Raw genomic sequence first — 19,574 nt, 5'->3', positions numbered from 1 at the left:
CTTGGAATTGGGATTTTTAACGCAGTAACATTAGTTGTAACTTGAATGCCAAAAAATAGGCATGCAGACACCAGATATTTTATAAGTTCTAGATTAAGATATTTCAACTTTTAACTTGACCACATCGGCAAAGTTCTGACCAGATTGTAACTCGTCTCCAGACAGTGAGTGGTCAATGTGTTCAATGTTATACTAGTTACAAAGTTATTATTGCGCTTACTTACTCCAACTTTGGGGTTAGGCTAATCTAAGGTCCACTGATCCTGTCAACAGTAAAAAGTATATTACGCTGATCTATAGTTAGTCAAGCAGGTAACGTAGGCAGTTTGACGAATCACCGTAGTGAGTCGCTCGCCATTTAGTTATCAAAGGGGTGTTTAATGGTGTAGACTATAGATCACTGTCATCCAGCTTACATTCATAGTGACCATGTAGGTAATTTATTTATAGTTCTGTTCCAAATTGCATGCTTTCAGATTTTTTAGTATTCTCACTGTATGAGTGCTGGTTACAGAACATCCGCTATACCCCTCAGTTCCCCGCTGCGTATGTAGGAGATACTACTAGTCACTGAAATATCTGCTTGTGTACAGTGTAAGGACTAGGCTGGGGTCCTGCATACTCGGACTGTTCATCTAGGAGCCGCAGCATTTTACTACGGAGCAGGGAGCCTGAAGGTACTATGTGCCTAGTGGGTTAGGTGCAACGCCTAAGGCCAAGTTCAGCCTATTCCTACTCAACCCCACCTACTCTCCTGCATTGATTATAGTTCTGAGTGGTAGAACCTAATTGACTTGATTCACAGTGCGTTTGTATAAGCTATCATCAAAACATAAACATCATATTCCCGCCTATCCTCTTCTTGCTCTTTTTCTATATCCCAAATTAACCTTTTTTAGAAACCTGAAATTGCCCAGCCAGTGGGTAAGCCTTCAGCGATAAATCCAAATATTTCTTTCACAAGTGGAAAATTCCTCACACATCTATACCAAATTATGTTTTGAAAATAAAGTAGCTAAATTAACTAAAAGCATTAAAATGTCAAAATTTAAAATCTAAATTACATGGCTCTAGGCACTGCTCGTGCTGATACGCAGTTGAACTAACAATATTATTCCGTACACACGTAACCGGGTACTGAACTGAAAACTATGTAAGCAGTTGGTCTGCAGTGGCCGTGCTGCATAGGCTTCATTATTAGAAGTTAGTTAGTTAGTTACATAGTCCCTTTCCCGGAACTTTCTCTTACTTAACGTTTATTAATTATAGTTAGCATTATATGAGTATGTTTACCTGTATGGATCTGCACTATCAAAAATATACAACGCTAATGTTAGTGTATATTTTCATAGACTGTAGTAAGTGTATTAGCTAAGTACTGTTCTAATAAATACACTTACCACTATTTAGTAATAAATAGTAACATGTACCAAATAAATAAAAGTTTGAAATATGCCAAAATCTGATAAGAAAATACAATAATGCTATTGAAACTAGGCTAAATAGGAACACATACGTAGTTAATAAAGGTTATCAGTTTGCTAATTACTTAGTAACTTGAATATGTAGCCTTTAGTGTTTAATTAATTTTGTAAATATCCGATAACAAACAATCCACGAGCTATACATGATATACAGCAGTTATTCAGAATAATTACATCGAATTTTAAATCAATAGCCCAATATATGTGAGTACTGATACTGGCTTTAAACAACGAAGCTGATTAGAGGTTGGCAACACTGCACACCCTTGATTAACATAGTTTTATAATAGTTGTATATCCAGATTATAGTTATTATATATAATTCATTAGATTATAAATCGGGAACTGGAGGAGTTTAAATTCCTTGGTTGATGTCTTGGTTACATAACTTAGCACACTGTCTTAATTTAATAATTAAAAGTTCTGAACAACTAACCGCGTTGGTTACAGTTTTAATCAAACTGTACTGTAAACTTAATTATATCACAATCCTAATGTCGGCACATGTTAAATAGATTTTTTTATGAATTTCTTACGCCACAGAAGATTACTTATAATGCATTCTCATTACCGTACCTCTTTACTTCGAGTTAAAATTAAAACGCACTACAGTGCAGATTTATAACTCATTAAATACGAATAACATAATATATAAACAATAGGGAACTTACAGTACATGTTTCTAGAGTCAACTGATTTTTAAAGCCTAATTTCTAAAAAGAAATATTTTTTTTTCAAAACCTATTTTTTTTAATACTCTTTTGTTTTTACTTTATGTTTTTGATGAGTCGCATAAGGTATTGCGAAATACTGACTTGTATATAATATGGATTTAAAAATAGGAACTGAGGAAAATTAATATATTCCTTAAAACTCAAAACGTAAGTAAAAGAATAAAGTTTGTTCTCCCTTAAGGCATGGAGCATTATTACTCATGTTTTGGTCAAAATGGCACAGATAATCATGATTACATATTAATGGAATAAAAGTGTTCTCTCTCGTATAGCTTCTAAAATGGAACGCAAGGTAAGAGGACATAATATAATATCAAATTTATGATATATGTTATAAAAATCATGAAACCAACAACGAGAAATGCTCAAAAGATGCGTTATATTACAGTTATATGTTAAAAAGTGATTGGGTTCCATATTACAATATCCTGACCGTAATCTTACCTTGACAGCCACCCTATTACTCTGTACAAGGTCATCATTATGATAATAATATAAATTCCTTAGTTTATTTTATATTAATTAACTGTACATTCCTCACTCATTCCCAAGAACTCATTTAGCGAATGTTATTATATTATAATGTTTAAACTAGATACAAGATTCATATTAACGATATTATACGATCATAAATAAGCATTAAAGACCTGGTGACAATCATCAACTTTGTAAGCAGATTATGTTAACAACCCTGTTGAAGCACTGATGCTTTTTTTAGCAGTCATAAAAGATTTTAACGCTAAACCGTAACCTCAACAATTTATGAGTGTATTATTAATTGTTGTTCTGCTTATTTTAGCGTAACTCCGTAAATCTTGTACTTTTTTCTATATAGCAGTGAAAATTATAGCAAACTCTTTGTTGATATTTGATGGACTAGATTCGTTGGCTCTTAAATTATTCCTCTACGGAAACAAGCTTTTTTGCTCACAAACCAATAGTGAGGTAGATTTGTAATACAGTTCCTCACTATGTACCTGTACGAGGCCACCACAACATGTCTGTACAAATTTAACCTCTTGATACATCTTATTGACAATAAAAATCTGGTGAGGAATATTTGTGTTTGGTTCAATAAAACTTTCTACTTAAATTTATAAGATATAATTTTGTCTACAACATCTTTCATGCCTTTAATATTCTCTGGCCTATGTGAGTTTCCAACTTTTCAACTTAGTTCCTAGACTTTGGTAGGAGCCTTTGTAATTTTTATAAGCAATCTGAGCCACTTCTATGCTGTTTACAGCTAAGTTATAGTTTACACCATTTATCATACGTTGACCCAGTTAGTAAACAACGTTAGGTTTGAAAACAAAATAAATTTTTCGTAACTCTTTCATTATCACTGAAATGTATAGAACAGAGTTCAAAACAATTTAATCATTTCCTCCCTTTTTAACAAGCAAAGTAGTAACACATTTACCGAATTCTTGTCGTAAATCTCCTCTGACAGATCTGTTCCTTTCAAACGGCCTTTTCCGTGGATTTAATTTAAACGAGTTGAAAGAAACGTTGTTTGATAGTTTCACATTTAATCATGAAATATTAGAAGAGAATTTAAAACGTAGTTGCTTTCTGTATTACGATAATAAAAAATAAAATAAATTTGATATTTATAAACTTTTTAAAAAAATGTTCGTTATAGATACATGTTAAAAACTAACGCTGTATTTTAATTGAGCTGCCGTTATTTTTTTATTATTTACTTCTTCAGTGTTAGCTTGCTTTTATGCATCATAAACTGTCTCTTTTTAGTGTGATGTGATTTAAAAGTTGCCTACAGTATATATGTTTTAATTATAAAAAATGTATAAAACTAAATCCCTGCAATATGTATAATATTATGGGCTATATTGATTTGTATCCCTAAAAGTACAGTGATAATCGCATAACAGCTCTATTTAGTTTCTTCTATATTTTAATCCTTATCCAGAAAGAAACTAAAACCTGAATTACCTTTACAACTAGAACTAAAGATCGACAGGATATATATATATATATATATATATATATATATATATATATATATATATATATCTACCTTTAAATTAAATACATCCTATACGTGTACATTTATTTTTCCAAACATCCAAGAAATTTATTTATTTATTAATTATACTCTGAACTAGGCTCTTTATTAAGTGTTAGTTGTCTGTTAATGTACAGTACATTGGACATTTTTATTAGTAAGTTAGTCAAATAAATTTCCTTGTCTGTATTATTATTTCATTGTTACTATTTTTTATAAATTCTGGAAGGAAACATCTTAACCACTATCAATTTCAAAACTGAAAATGGGGTCGTGAAATTTTTGAAGTTTAAGTGTTCTTAGGGGATAAAGATCATGGTTGTTTAGGTACAATATGTCTTTGAATACATTTGTCTCAAATCCAGCAGAAACTTTAAGATTGTCTTAATAACGGACTAAACAGGTTTGAGTGACAAGCATGAAACATGAAACATATTAGTTAGCCTCAATGTCCAGTCTAGTTACAGTAACTATCAATGATACAGAGTCCAACATTCATGTCCTCTCCCATCAATGCAATGCTTGACAATCATATCAATGTGGCATTGTAAGGGTTATTTCATTATGTAACAATCTTTAGTATGATGATGATGTACATTTTTCTTTTGATTTTATCATATTTAATAAGCCTTGCCCAGTTTAATTTCCCTTATATTATTTAGTTGTCATAAAAGAAGTCTCAGAAAAAGCGCAAAAAATGGCTGGAGCACTTTCAAGGATTATGCCAAATGATGGAGGAGCAAGGGCGAGCAAGCGCAAGGTGCTTAGTTCAGTAGTGAGTTCAGTACTGCTGTACGCAGCACCTATATGGCAAAGAGCGCTTCAGTACAAGAAATACAAAGAAGAACTGAAAATAGCTCAAAGGAAAGTGGCTTTGCGCGTCTGCAGCGCCTATGGTACAGTTTCTACGGAAGTAGTTTTGGTTCTGGCGGGGACACTTCCAATAGATCTGCAGGCTAAGGCAAGAACCGAAACATACCGGGAAGGAAGTTGTAGGACAGAATAATACATGGCCAAATGGCAAATGGAATGGAGCCAGGACACAGGGAAAGCTGAATGGACCAAACGCCTAATTCCCGACCTTAGAGCATGGGTCGATAGAGAACATGGAGAATGCAACTACTACCTCACGCAAGCTTTGAGCGGACACGGTTGCTTTAAGTCGTACCTAAAGAGGTTTCCCTTGTCAGATGATGAGCTGTGTGATTACTGCAATGAGATTTACACACCGGAGCATACACTTTTTGCTTGCAACAGATGGACTGCAGAAAAAAGAGAGGTAGAGGGAGTGATACATGGTGTGCTGACCGTGGATACATTAGTGCCTCTAATGTTAGACTCTAAAGAAAAATGGGAGGAGGTTAACAACTACATAAGAAAAATAATGCAAGGAAAAAGAGAAATATAGTATGATGAGACGCTCGGTTGATACAGAGAAGTAGAAGAAACAGTCCCTTCATTTTGAAGCAATACCAACAAGGTGATCCCAGATTTTTCCCCCATCTCGAAAAAAAAAGATTATTTAGTTGTAAAACAAACAGGTAGATCTTTTGTTCACTTCCTGCCACTAAAATCATTAAAAACTCATTATATGACCAAAATACTTCTAATATGAAATATTTCAGTTCTTTAGAAATAAATATGAATATAAAAATTATTCAATTTAAACATTCATATTAATTTACCAATGGCTTGTAAGCTATATAATGCATTAAATGTTCATGGAACAGTATAGGTGTTATTGCTGTCTACCAAGTGGGTCTCCATCAATGACCAAACATACAAGATGGAGAGTAGCCTTTTGTGTGTTAAGTGGACTATCGCCCTGTCGAACGTGAGGTAAGTGTTATGTTGTGTGTCCAGATCTTGGAAATATTAGAAGTATATTGCACTACAAATATAGCTATTCTAAATTTTCAGTACCTTAGTGATGTGGGTGCGTACAAGGGTTTTAAAGGTTTTGGCAAGTAATAAGTAGTAATGACGTACTTTAATGTTTCAGTATTCCTGGATTCACTCAGGAAAAGGTTGACTGAATTCCAGTAGTTAAGTCTTGGCAGTGTTAGATTTAAGAAGCTTCACTAAGCGGAAGGTGAAATGGAGCTAAACTTAGCTTTCCCATTAAAATTTCCTTTCTTATTATAGTTGTGTTATATGCAGAGTTTTATTGTTAAAACCAATTATTGTTTATTGAAATTATACATTTGGATATAATTACTTTATGGTACAAATATGACTATTGAAAAATTATTCAAGAAAATTATTTTGCTATTCAGTTTTTTCTGAATGTTTGGTATGACAAATATTCATAATACCAACAACAAAATATTCCAAAATATTGCACAAACTATTTGTACATTGAGACTTTTTTATAATCTTGACAACTACGTTCTAGGACGATGCTTTAAAATAGTCTACCTCTTTTAATGATGAGGGTTTTATTTATTTATTTAAAGCATAACAATTTCTTTTTCTTTCGCTTGCGTCAAAAATTTAATTGTGCATCGTCCAATCGATATGTTATTATTACGATATACTACTATGGTAGTACCATAACATTTATAAATTTCTCAGAAATTGATTTAAAATAAAGTAACCAATTTATCCAAATTACCAAGATTAACTAGTTAAATAATATCAAACTTTAAAATGTCATAAACTACAATTAATAAACTTGTGTTTCAAAAGGGAATTTTATGAGTAACACTGGTACAAATAAACATTGGTTACATCAGTGACAAATATGCTGGACCCTGTTAACAAAATGTGATTGCATATGAAGCATATTGTACTTGTAATATAAGGAATCTCACGTATTTATGTTGAAGCCAGTTTGTAATTTTGTTTTTTAATTTGTAAAAAGGAGAGACCGATCTCCTTTTAAGCCTTATTCTGTCCGTCCTCATGGGCCACTGGCCTGTGCGAGGATCTTATCAAACAGAATAAGGGGGAGAGTCGATATAGTACGAGGTTGATGTTACTGATAAAAAGTACAACGGTCACAGACAGTATTTGAACCTGCGCTATCTCTAAATCAGACCCAAAGTCCAACGACTTAGTCCGCACGGCCATCGGCACTCCCATTTAATTTTCATCTTAGATAATAATTTCGTGTAACTGTTTAAACAGATTGAGTACAGCGTTGAGCAAAGATCAGATGGTGGCGGATCTATCTATTAACAAGACTTGTTTTTTTTTTGTGTGAAAATACTTAGTATTATGAACAGAAAGCTTTTATGTAAATAAGTTACAGCATATTTTCTGAAGGATGTGTAAAAGTTTATTTGTGGATAAATATATTTCCGTACTAAATATTTATTGTAAATTCTTAAAAATAAATTTTAATTACAATATGCCTCGTTTAAATACTTACAAAGATAATTTCTACGATTTAATATACTGTATTATAAGCTAAATTGCACATCCATTACTAATAATTGAAAATAATATTAAAGTGGGGTTTGATTTAATATTATTACGATCTATTGAGATCGTACTTCCATAAATGAGACACCTATCATTAAATCAATTTAATGTGTTATCTTTTAAATGAAAATTATGTAATGGTTTGCAAACCGAATGTTTGTTCTTAAAAATAAAATTCAGTCACTCAATAACCTAAAACTAAAAATCACTTGGTTCCCTAAAACTATTAATAGTTTGAAAATAAAACAAACTCGTAATCTATCTGTTAAAACTGCGTCAAATATACTGCCTTTCAACGATGCGACATCCCAATCACTGAATCAACTCTTGTGTCCCTAATCTGCCTCGGGGTTGTGCGTCATTCCAAGGCCTTCCCGTCTTGTCTGCATTAAGCTCACGAGATCTGTTCAATTACTTCTAAAGAAAATAACACATTTTCCTCGAAATAAGTCTCAAATTTAATAGTTACTCTTGACTTCCCACTTCATTGAAAGGCTGATTCCTCCGTCATAATTACTAACTAAATAAAACTAGTACAATGGCAATATTGCATGTTATTTATCAAAAATTGATAGCATAGCATAATCAAGAGATGGTGAAATACCGGATTTAAATAGAAACATTTGATACTCCTAACTGAGCGTTACCGCTATAAAGAAAATGGAAATAATTTTTAAATCGCCTCTATTTATTGAACTTATGTATGATATTTCTATTTGGGGTCAATAATCTCACTCCAGGAATTATTTATGTGCCCATCAATATTTTTCAATCAAGGAGGCCAACGTAACAAAATTAAGAAATACCACTGAAGAAGAACGTATTTGAATTTAAATCATTTTGGCTTCGTTGTTACATGATCAATCATGAAGCTTATTTACTAATGGCTAATATTCAGCAGCAAAACGTTTTTTGATCTGAAATATGACCAAACTTTATCTTTGATAACTGTCCAGCATGAATTTCAAGGATTTTATGGAAGAAAATCAGAGCATACTACGATGGTACTGTCAGTTCAAACACACAGGAAGATTGGTCAAAAGTAATATTTTAAACGCCCATGAATACCACTTCTAGCCAACAAACTTTATATATTGTGCACAATACGAGATAAAAATAGAGTAGATCATAGTAATCTCAATGCTAAGTATATATGCGTGTGTATTTTTTTTGTGTCACAAAGGTACAGTTTCAAATTTCTGTATTTTATATTGCAAACAAGTCCATCTTGAAGAACCAAACTGACACATATTTGAAAAAGTAGGAAAGAATTGCTTCTCGTTGCATTTGGAGAATAAAAATGTACACTTATTATATTCATATGAATAAGAAATGGAAATTATATGATGTGGGTTAAAGCTCAATCAAAATTGTAGCGCTATGAACCAATGGCTTCAATTAAACCAGATTATTTCTTACATTCAATTATTTAAGTTTGTAAAACTATCGTATATAATATTATAAAAAACACTATACAATCCTGTGCAATTTGGTACTAATGAGAATAATGTTTATCTTAGAAATAGTAGTTATCGATCCCGCCGCAGTATTCATTAAGTATGTAATTAGCTTCACATGTGTCAATAGCCAATTGGGTTCTCTGAGCAATTAACACATGACTTCAGAGCAATTACGATGTATCTCAACTACCTCAAATTGCAGTCTACAATATTGCACCTTACAGCAAGTTCTGTGAGTAATCAGCGGCTGAAGGTGTATCGTTACTTTAATAGATGCCCCAATAAATACTGTACTTGGTAATACTGTACTGTAGTTTGGCTGTCTCCATTAGTTAATCCTGTAAAAATTTACACTGAAATAACAAATACATATTTATTATTTGTTTTCTTTTTACAAATGTGCTGCGCTCAACGTATCATGGGAAGAGAGAAGGAGGCTAATGGACTAACACCTTAACTGAGACTCAATACTGAGGGGTTCTGATTCCACGTAACAGCGTGTTGTGCACTAGCGCGTCTGCTGCTCTCAACGTATCATGGGAAGAGAAGGAGGCTAATGGACTAACACCTTACCTGAGACTCAATACTGAGGGGTTCTGATTCCACGTAACAGCGTGTTGTGCACTAGCGCGTCTGCTGCTCTCAACGTATCATGGGAAGAGAAGGAGGCTAATGGACTAACACCTTACCTGAGACTCAATACTGAGGGGTTCTGATTCCACGTAACAGCGTGTTGTGCACTAGCGCGTCTGCTGCTCTCAACGTATCATGGGAACAGAAGGAGGCTAATGGACTAACACCTTACTTGAGACTCAATACTGAGGGGTTCTGATTCCACGTAACAGCGTGTTGTGCACTAGCGCGTCTGCTGCTCTCAACGTATCAAGGAAGAGAAGGAGGCTAATGGACTAACACCTTACTTGAGACTCAATACTGAGGGGTTCTGATTCCAGGTAACAGCGTGTTGTGCACTAGCGCGTCTGCTGCTCTCAACGTATCATGGGAAGAGAAGGAGGCTAATGGACTAACACCTTACCTGAGACTCAATATGAGGGGTTCTGATTCCACGTAACAGCGTGTTGTGCACTAGCGCGTCTGCTGCGCTCAACGTACAAGAGAAGAGAAGGAGGCTAATGGACTAACACCTTACCTGAGACTCAATACTGAGGGGTTCTGATTCCACGTAACAGCGTGTTGTGCACTAGCGCGTCTGCTGCTCTCAACGTATCATGGGAAGAGAAGGAGGCTAATGGACTATCACCTTACCTGAGACTCAATACTGAGGGGTTCTGATTCCACGTAACAGCGTGTTGTGCACTAACGCGTCTGCTGCGCTCAACGTACAAGAGAAGAGAAGGAGGCTAATGGACTAACACCTTACCTGAGACTCAATACTGAGGGGTTCTGATTCCACGTAACAGCGTGTTGTGCACTAGCGCGTCTGCTGCTCTCAACGTATCATGGGAAGAGAAGGAGGCTAATGGACTAACACCTTACCTGAGACTCAATACTGAGGGGTTCTGATTCCACGTAACAGCGTGTTGTGCACTAGCGCGTCTGCTGCTGCTCTCAACGTATCATGGGAAGAGAAGGAGGCTAATGGACTATCACCTTACCTGAGACTCAATACTGAGGGGTTCTGATTCCACGTAACAGCGTGTTGTGCACTAGCGCGTCTGCTGCTCTCAACGTATCATGGGAAGAGAAGGAGGCTAATGGACTATCACCTTACCTGAGACTCAATACTGAGGGGTTCTGATTCCACGTAACAGCGTGTTGTGCATTAGCGCGTCTGCTGCTCTCAACGTATCATGGGAAGAGAAGGAGGCTAATGGACTAACACCTTACCTGAGACTCAATACTGAGGGATTCTGATTCCACGTAACAGCGTGTTGTGCACTAACGCGTCTGCTGCGCTCAACGTACAAGATAAGAGAAGGAGGCTAATGGACTAACACCTTACCTGAGACTCAATACTGAGGGGTTCTGATTCCACGTAACAGCGTGTTGTGCACTAGCGCGTCTACTGCAATATAGTGTCAAGAGAAGAGATATAAATATGTGGTTAGTCATATTTGAGTGAGGATGGATACAAACATGTTAATGACCATATTTAACTGAGGATGTTTGAGGAAATTTACTAGCGGTAGTGTTGAGGAACTTCAGTAGTGCTTAGAAATTAATTTGGAATCCTTTTGGGTCTGTTGAAGTAAGACAGGGATTAATACAGACATCTTTGGTTGATCACTATGTTTCAGATACGTAGGCGCAAACAATGTGTGTAGCTGTACTGGTAATGACAAACGATCGATTATCAGGACATGATATTGTATATTAATTCGGAACACCCTTTATTTCCCCCAGCATATACTCCAGTAATAATTATGTAATATGAAACAGTATAATATTATATATTATGAAATAGAATATGTTAACTAATTTAATAAGGTTATAATTCATTTTTCAAGTCAAAATTTTAATGTTCAATTTATTTAGTAATTATAATTAATAGTGACTAAAGAAGACTTAATTTTAATATGTTATACATATCATATTAATTTACTAAGGAGGAAGAACGAAAGTTGTCATATTATTGTCATAAATAATGGATCTACGAATATCAAGCCAGAACGCTCTTGTTGAAAATCAACTACTATAATACCGTACTTATGACACTTTAAAAGATGTATATTCACAAAAGAGAACCCTCCAAAGGGCACTTAACAAATAAGAGTGGTGGGAAGTGCAACTGAGTTACAAGCCCAAATAATGGGATGCGACATTAAGAACTACAAGACTGTTAGCAAGTGTATTTCTTTTCATGACAGCACTGTTTGTAGTGTTTTTACAATCTAAACATAAAATATAATGATCTTATATGTTATCTATGTGTTTTTTCTTTAAGGCAGCAGTTCTTTAAAGTAACTTTTTACTACTTTAATGTAGACTTTACACATGATCTCAGGTATATTATTATTGTATTATAATATAAATTCATTTAAGAATTGGCCTTTATCCATTTCAATTTAACACACATACATTAAAGTTTAAATTACAATTATCGTTTCTTAGCAAGATTATCTGTTGAAAATATAAAGGGTATTTTGATTTTGATAAGTTATATTATTTAATATAGTAATCATTAGTGACATAAAAGATATTGAAGCCCTAAAAGTGTATATATATATATATATATATATATATATATATATATATATATATATGTGTGTGTGTGTGTGTGTGTGTGTGTGTGTGTGTGTGTGTGTGTGTGTGTGTGTGTGTGTCGTATTTTATAAAACTAAACATATGGAATTACATAACTAACAGATCTATATTTTTTATGTCCTTTAGCGTGTGTCCATTAATTACTATCTTGTCGATCCTGTTTGTTTATTAAATAGCTACCTAAGAAACTAGACTACACATTGCCTGTTCGGCCAAGGCGAAGTCCACGGTTCATCTTTTGTTGTACGGGAATAAATTCGTTTACCGACGGCGCAGTGGCGCATCATTAGTTCATTTATAATTATGTAAAATGATAAATACCACACGCAACTAACATCCTACCCAAATGTGTGTGAGTAATACAGTCCAATTAGATAAAATGTTAAAAATATAACACGCAAAAGTTCGGTTTCACACAAACAACTTTAATTTTCCAAAACAATTACAGCCTTACCAGAGTATCCGGCGTATCTCCAATGTTTGTAGATAACAATGTAAATGAATACACGGGTCCCAGTAATGGTAGGAGTTTGGGTAATTTAATTACAATAATTACACCACAGCGGGTCCTGGACAAATGTAAAAGACTAAACTGTTGCTCCTTCTCTCTCACAAGACTCTTCTGTTTTACTCCTTAATTAACCTAGACCTTTTAATCTCCATAATGTCTGTATTTAAAAAAGTAACTTTTCTTAAAACAAAATACAGTCTTTGGAATGTTTCGTAGTGGTTGTCTTAAGAGGTAAATACAAAATATTGAGTGAATTAATTTTCTTTTTATATTTCAACAAAATCGAACTTTGTCACTAAAAGCAATTAAAAATTCTTAAAATCAAAACTACGATGAAAAACTGTATTTGTATTTACATTTTTGACATCTAATTTAATCCACAGTCATTGTGGGTGGTTTGAATAAAACAAACAGCAATTAATTATGAAGATTTAAAATATTTGTCGTATCACTACCGGAAATAAGTCGGAAAATAGGGAGTACTTGAATCGTACTGTATACAAGGCAATTGATGTGAAATAGTATAGAACCAATTCTTGAGTTTCAAACACTTAGCACTCTGTTTCGTAACCTCTTACAAACATGTAAAAGAAATTTTAAACCCTCCATAAAATTAATCTTATTACTAAAAATATTTGTATATTTTTATTTAATTTTTTTTTTTTTTCAAAAATGTAAAGATAAATGTAAATTTTTATGAAAAATTATATTTGTTTTTTTGGACATATTATTAACAAATATTAATGTAATGAAATATTTTAACAAATAATAAGTACCAAAAATAGAAAGGCAGTCGTTGGACTGAATGGCAGAAGTGACTACTTCTTATAACAGGCTGTAAGTATACATCTTGAAAAAGTACGTTTGCTGATTGTTAAATTGTAATTTTAATATTTTTAAATAATATGAGACACTCAGTTCTTTGACACAAAAAAGTTTTATATTTTATATAAATTTTAGTACATATTTTAAATATTTTTTTGCATTTCATATATTACAATGATCACTGATTTCCAAATATTAAAGAAAAAAATATAATACATTTTAGTTATTTTCATTTGTTCCTATAAATTTTTAGTATAATTTTACTACAATCTTGTATTTCTGAATTAATTAATTAATCTTTATTGCCATAATATTCTAAAAATGAAATGATGGGTTTATGATAACAGACATTATAAAGAAAGGTTCTGGAATAAAATCTTTGCTGAATACCTTTTTTAAACACAACATCTTTTGTTGTTCCATACCTCGTTGTATTAATTTATTAATCCTTAGACATTGTTGAATTTAACTTATCTTTTAAAAATTCAATTAATGGTTTTGGAGTTTTAATATTGTTTTAAGGAAATGTATCCACTCTAGATTACATAGTACTGTATTAAAAGAGCAAATACACAATCTGTTGTGTTTATTTTACTAAAGGGTGATTCAAAAAGAGCGCCGGTTTTGATGTATCAAATTAAGAGATTTATTTTAATGAAAATCATAAATCAAATACATAAATATGTTCATCTAACCTTCCGATTTCATGTATGAAAAATAATGTCATGCATGTGTCCTCCTCTGCTACGCTGGCACGCAATAACTCTATCCATGAAATTAGCCATGACTGCATGACAAGTTTCCACTTCAATTTGGCCGTCAACCCGTCGAATTTCCTCCTTCAACTCATTGATGGTTCGGGGTTTATTTACATAAACTAATGACTTTTGATAACCCCAAAGATGAAAGTCACAAGGTGTTCAGTCACACGATCTTGGTGGCCATTGATGGTCGGAATTACGAGAAATGACGCGATCCTGAAAGCGGTCACGGAGCACCACAATTGTTTCACGGGCAGCGTGGCAGGTGGCACCATCCTGCTGAAACCACAACTGGTCAATGTCTATGTTATCCAAATGAGGCCACAAAAACTCCCTAATCATCATCGTACGGTATCGGTCTCCATTCACTGTCACAGCTCGCCCTTCCTGATCTTCAAAAAAATAATGGCCGATGACGCCGCCCGACCAAAAGCCGCACCAAATTGTTACTAGTTGTGGATACATTTCCTTTTCGTTAATCGTGCGAGGGTTTTCTGAACCCCAGATACGGCAGTTCTGTTTGTTAACAAATCCATTCAATTGGAAGTGCGCCTCGTCACTGAAGGTGATATTCATTGAGAAGTTTTCTTCCTCCTGCGAATTTCTCAATACCCAATCAACAAACTGTCGTCTCTTCTGGTGATCTGCCACTTTCAATTGTTGCGTCTGCTGAATTTTATAGGGGTGATATTTGAGATCGTACCGAAGAATTCTCCGTACAGAAGAACATCTTAAACCCAATTGTTAAGAACGGCGACGTATTGATTTCGCTGGGCTAACAGCCCTACTGTCACGAACCACCTCAATGTTCTGTTCAGTTCAGGCACAACGACGACGTCCAAAACTTTTGAGGTCGACTGTTGAACCCGTTTCTTGAACTTTTTCATGAGTCTGCGAACTGTTGATTCATTCGGTGCTTTATTACGTCCTAGAGTAGCGCGAAGTCGCCTAACAGTAGACGCATAACTCTCTCCACTCTGATAAAACGTTTTCACTATTAACACTCGTTGCGCACAAGTAAACTTCTCCATGGTTAGACACAGAATGAATGCACTAATGAAAGAAATATCAGCTACGTCAACAATCGGAATGTAGTCAGAAATAGAATCAAGGTCTAACATTGTTGCCAACTGAAAAAATAAAATTTGTCGGTCTTTTCATAACCGGCGCTCTTTTTCAATCACCCATTAGTTGCAGTTCCTAATTGAAAATACAGCTGGTAGTTCAGCAGCCAGCTACTTTCACCTGGACACTATTCCAAAGTGATTGAAATTTCAATGTGTTTTTAGGTTATACAGTATCCATGTATAAGAAAGTATCCTATAGATGTTTCCCCTAAATTTCCGTTTGAAAACTTTAGGAGGGCCAAAAACCGCAGTTTTGTTGGACTTTCTCGATTTGGTGCCTACAACTCGAATACATATAAATATACTTAATTATACTTAAATACATATTAATTATACTTAAATGGTAAAGATCAGCTTCGAAATCCACTCGAAGGCAATGAAGGCAACATAATTTGGGTGTAGGGTTCCGAGCAGGATGTATCGAGTAGAAGGTACCTTTACTCTACAGAAGTACAACTCTTTAAAGTTAATGTAAAAGTTCACTGAAAATGCCTGTATGTCCTGTGTTAAATTTTTATACATCTGTGAACATTATATTTAACTCTTACCTTTTACCATCCTGTTTTAAACTGGTAAAGTTTTAAAGATGTGGTGAGTTCCAATATTTTAACAAGTGATAGATTAATATTTAACCGATTAATGAATCGCCGTACCATCATCGTTGTATATTAATTGTATTAGTTTTTTTATAGTAAAATTAATAATTTTTTATTCAATTAAGCTTGAAATCATCAATACATCATCAATGTAATATTTTTAGAAAACGGTCATATATGAAATCTACTTTTATTGTGTATCCTACTAAGCCTTCGACTGTACCGAAAGGAATCACTCTTCGTGTGTATTACAATCGTAATTAATAAAAAGAATAACATTTTGGAAATTGCATCACTATTAACCCATTTCTAGTTTGTGAGTAAGCCAAGTTCAGAACTAAAGGATGAAGTTATATGACAAAGAAAAGCAAACAGGAGACTCTATGTCTGTCCAGTCTACATTCTTAGAAGAGTTCATTGATGTTCAACCGAACCCTTTTAGAAATTTCGAAGAAAGGTTTTAATAATTCTCTCGTAAGAAGAATATTATCATTGTAACGATATAAATAATCTTGTTTCCCGTGATTGAAATTCAAGAACTGTTTTTTTCGGTTGTGTAAAAGTAGTTAGCGAACAAACGGACTAGGGTCTACGATAACGAAGAAACTCCATCACAGTACAAACTATAATGGTTTTTATAAGGGTTGGCTAACCGATAGAAACTCTGTTAGTGTTTCCAACAGATTTGATGAGTTGTTTGTACCATAGAGCTGTCAAGCGCCTCCGATTTATTTTGACATGTGATGGTAATAAGTAAAGACTTTTACTGATAATATTACCATTTAGGCAAATGTACAACAATATTGGGTTGTTTTTTTTTAAGAATGATAAAATAATGATAATAAACGTTAACCTCTGTTGTTTTTTATATTTTTTTGTAATTTCCTAATAATTTTTAAATAAGAAACCATGACCTATGTATACGTATGTATATATATATATATATATATATATAGAGGCCATGCTTTCTATATGATTTCCATGATATAGGCATCACGTATATGTATATATAATATATATATATATATATATATATATATATATATATATATATATATACATGAGTGTGTGTTTGTGTTTGTTCGTGTGTGACTGTTGTATTTATATATAATAGACAGTTCTGTGTAAACATTGATTATGACAGCATGGACATATGATTGCTCAAATGAACCATTATATTTTATTTTGTATAGTATTAAAATCATAGAATAAGCTTAATAGTAACAACACTTTTTATACCAACCTTTTCTGCAACCGCTGTCGAACACAGAGTAAAAAAAGTATCCAGATAGTAAAATTAAAAGTTTCAGTCAAAATATAGTTTTAATTGTACTTTGTTACCAAATATTAAAGTAATAAGACAAAGTTACTGTCCCAATCAATTTTTATAGTAATGCGGAAGTGTTTTCATACAGGTGACAAGCCTATGAAATTAACTACGAACTCGAGGGCTAACTATGGATAATATTTTCCTAAAATATCAAGTATTACTCTACATTTCTTTAAAATGATTATAAAAACTTTATTTGTTCTATTTTTATATCAATCGAAAACCTAATGGATTTACGTATTTCAGAAATATTCATCGCAGATTAAGTGGTAAACTTTAACACGTTATAAAATCAAACACTCTGAGTGCACTGAGAAAGAGCAATAACATAGCAAATCTCGGAGCTGAGATTTACACTTCGTCTTCCAACAGTTCCATTAGTCAATATTAGTGAGTTTGATTGGTTCCCAACAAACAATCAATCCTGAACTCAAATATAATCTGTAATCTCAACTAACCTCATAGAGATTAAAAGTATTTAAATTACGATTTCCGATTTATAAGTAGTTCAAATAATTATGATTAGGATTTGAACCAAACGAATCTAAAACCATATTCATATATAGTCAGATTATTTGTTTCAGACTCTGTTGTCATTGTGAAACTATTAGAAAGAATGGTCATGGTCTTGGCTGACAGCTACTGCTGAGAATGAGTGGAAGAACTTTGTCTATTCTTTCTTGGTCACCATTTAGCAGAGATTAATACAACAAACATCGCTTAAAATAGTTAATCCAGTACAAAATGGTATATGTTAATAGCTGTAACCTCTTTAAAATTATGTATATTTTGAGATATGCTTACGTTAAATTATTTCACCATACCCTTTATACATCATTCTCCATTGTAGGCCTATATGAAGAATCACTAACTGCCTTAATAATTATTTCTTAGGTTCAGTATTTCTTTTCTAAAGTTTAACAACTTGTAGTTTAACTTTCACAACTTGAGCAAAGACAAGAATATTAAAACGTCTAGAACAGGTCCTACATTGTAAATGTTTACTATTTAACCTTTAAACCATCGTAACTGTTTGAATATTGAACCTATTGATGTTGGATCTGCAACATTGTACTCTACTAATAAAGACATTTATTTTTATGTACTTCGCGACCTTGATCTCATTTTAGATTTCCTTCTGTCTTCTTGCGGGCCAAGCACTGACGTGACAAAAAAATTGTGTTTTCTTCAAAAAGTAGGTTTATACTCATAGGTACATTAATGATATACCAAGTTTTATTGCTTTTACGTGTAATCTTTCAGGAACTATGAAACACTTGCGGTACTTTAATAACACGATGTATATTCAATTACATTTTACCTTACCTATGTCCTTCAATCAGTTTTACCTATGAATAATAAGATGTTGTATTAATATATTCATTAACCTTTGCCATTTAAAAGTGTTGCTAATGAATAATAAGTTGGTATGGTTATATATTTATTCACTTTTGGCATTTAAAAGGTTTCCTGGTTATTAATAAGGTGTTGTACTTATATATTTAATTACCATTACCATTTAACGGCATTTATTTATGCCGTTACCATTACTATTTAACTAGATTTTATACATATATATATGTATATAGATTTATATATATATATATATATAGATTTATACATATATATATATAAATATATATGTATATAGATTTATACATATATATATATATATATATGTATATAGATTTATACATATATATATATATATAAATCGGGATAAAAATTTCGATTATGAGATTTTATTACGACGCCAATATCTATGTTTTTGAGTTCATGCTGAAAATGAGCTGTACTAATTATAAAGAAGATTAAATTGTCTGATAGTGAAATGGAAAATATATATAGATTTATACATATATATATATATATAAATATATATGTATATAGATTTATACATATATATATATAAATATATATGTATATAGATTTATACATATATATATATATATATATATATATATATATATATATATATATATATATATATATATATATATATAAATCGGGATAAAAATTTCGATTATGAGATTTTATTACGACGCCAATATCTATGTTTTTGATTT

The sequence above is a fragment of the Homalodisca vitripennis genome, chromosome 5 (assembly GCF_021130785.1).
Source record: "Homalodisca vitripennis isolate AUS2020 chromosome 5, UT_GWSS_2.1, whole genome shotgun sequence".
In the NCBI taxonomy this organism is placed as follows: Eukaryota; Metazoa; Arthropoda; class Insecta; order Hemiptera; family Cicadellidae; genus Homalodisca; species Homalodisca vitripennis.
Note: the sequence above shows the minus strand (reverse complement) of the source record.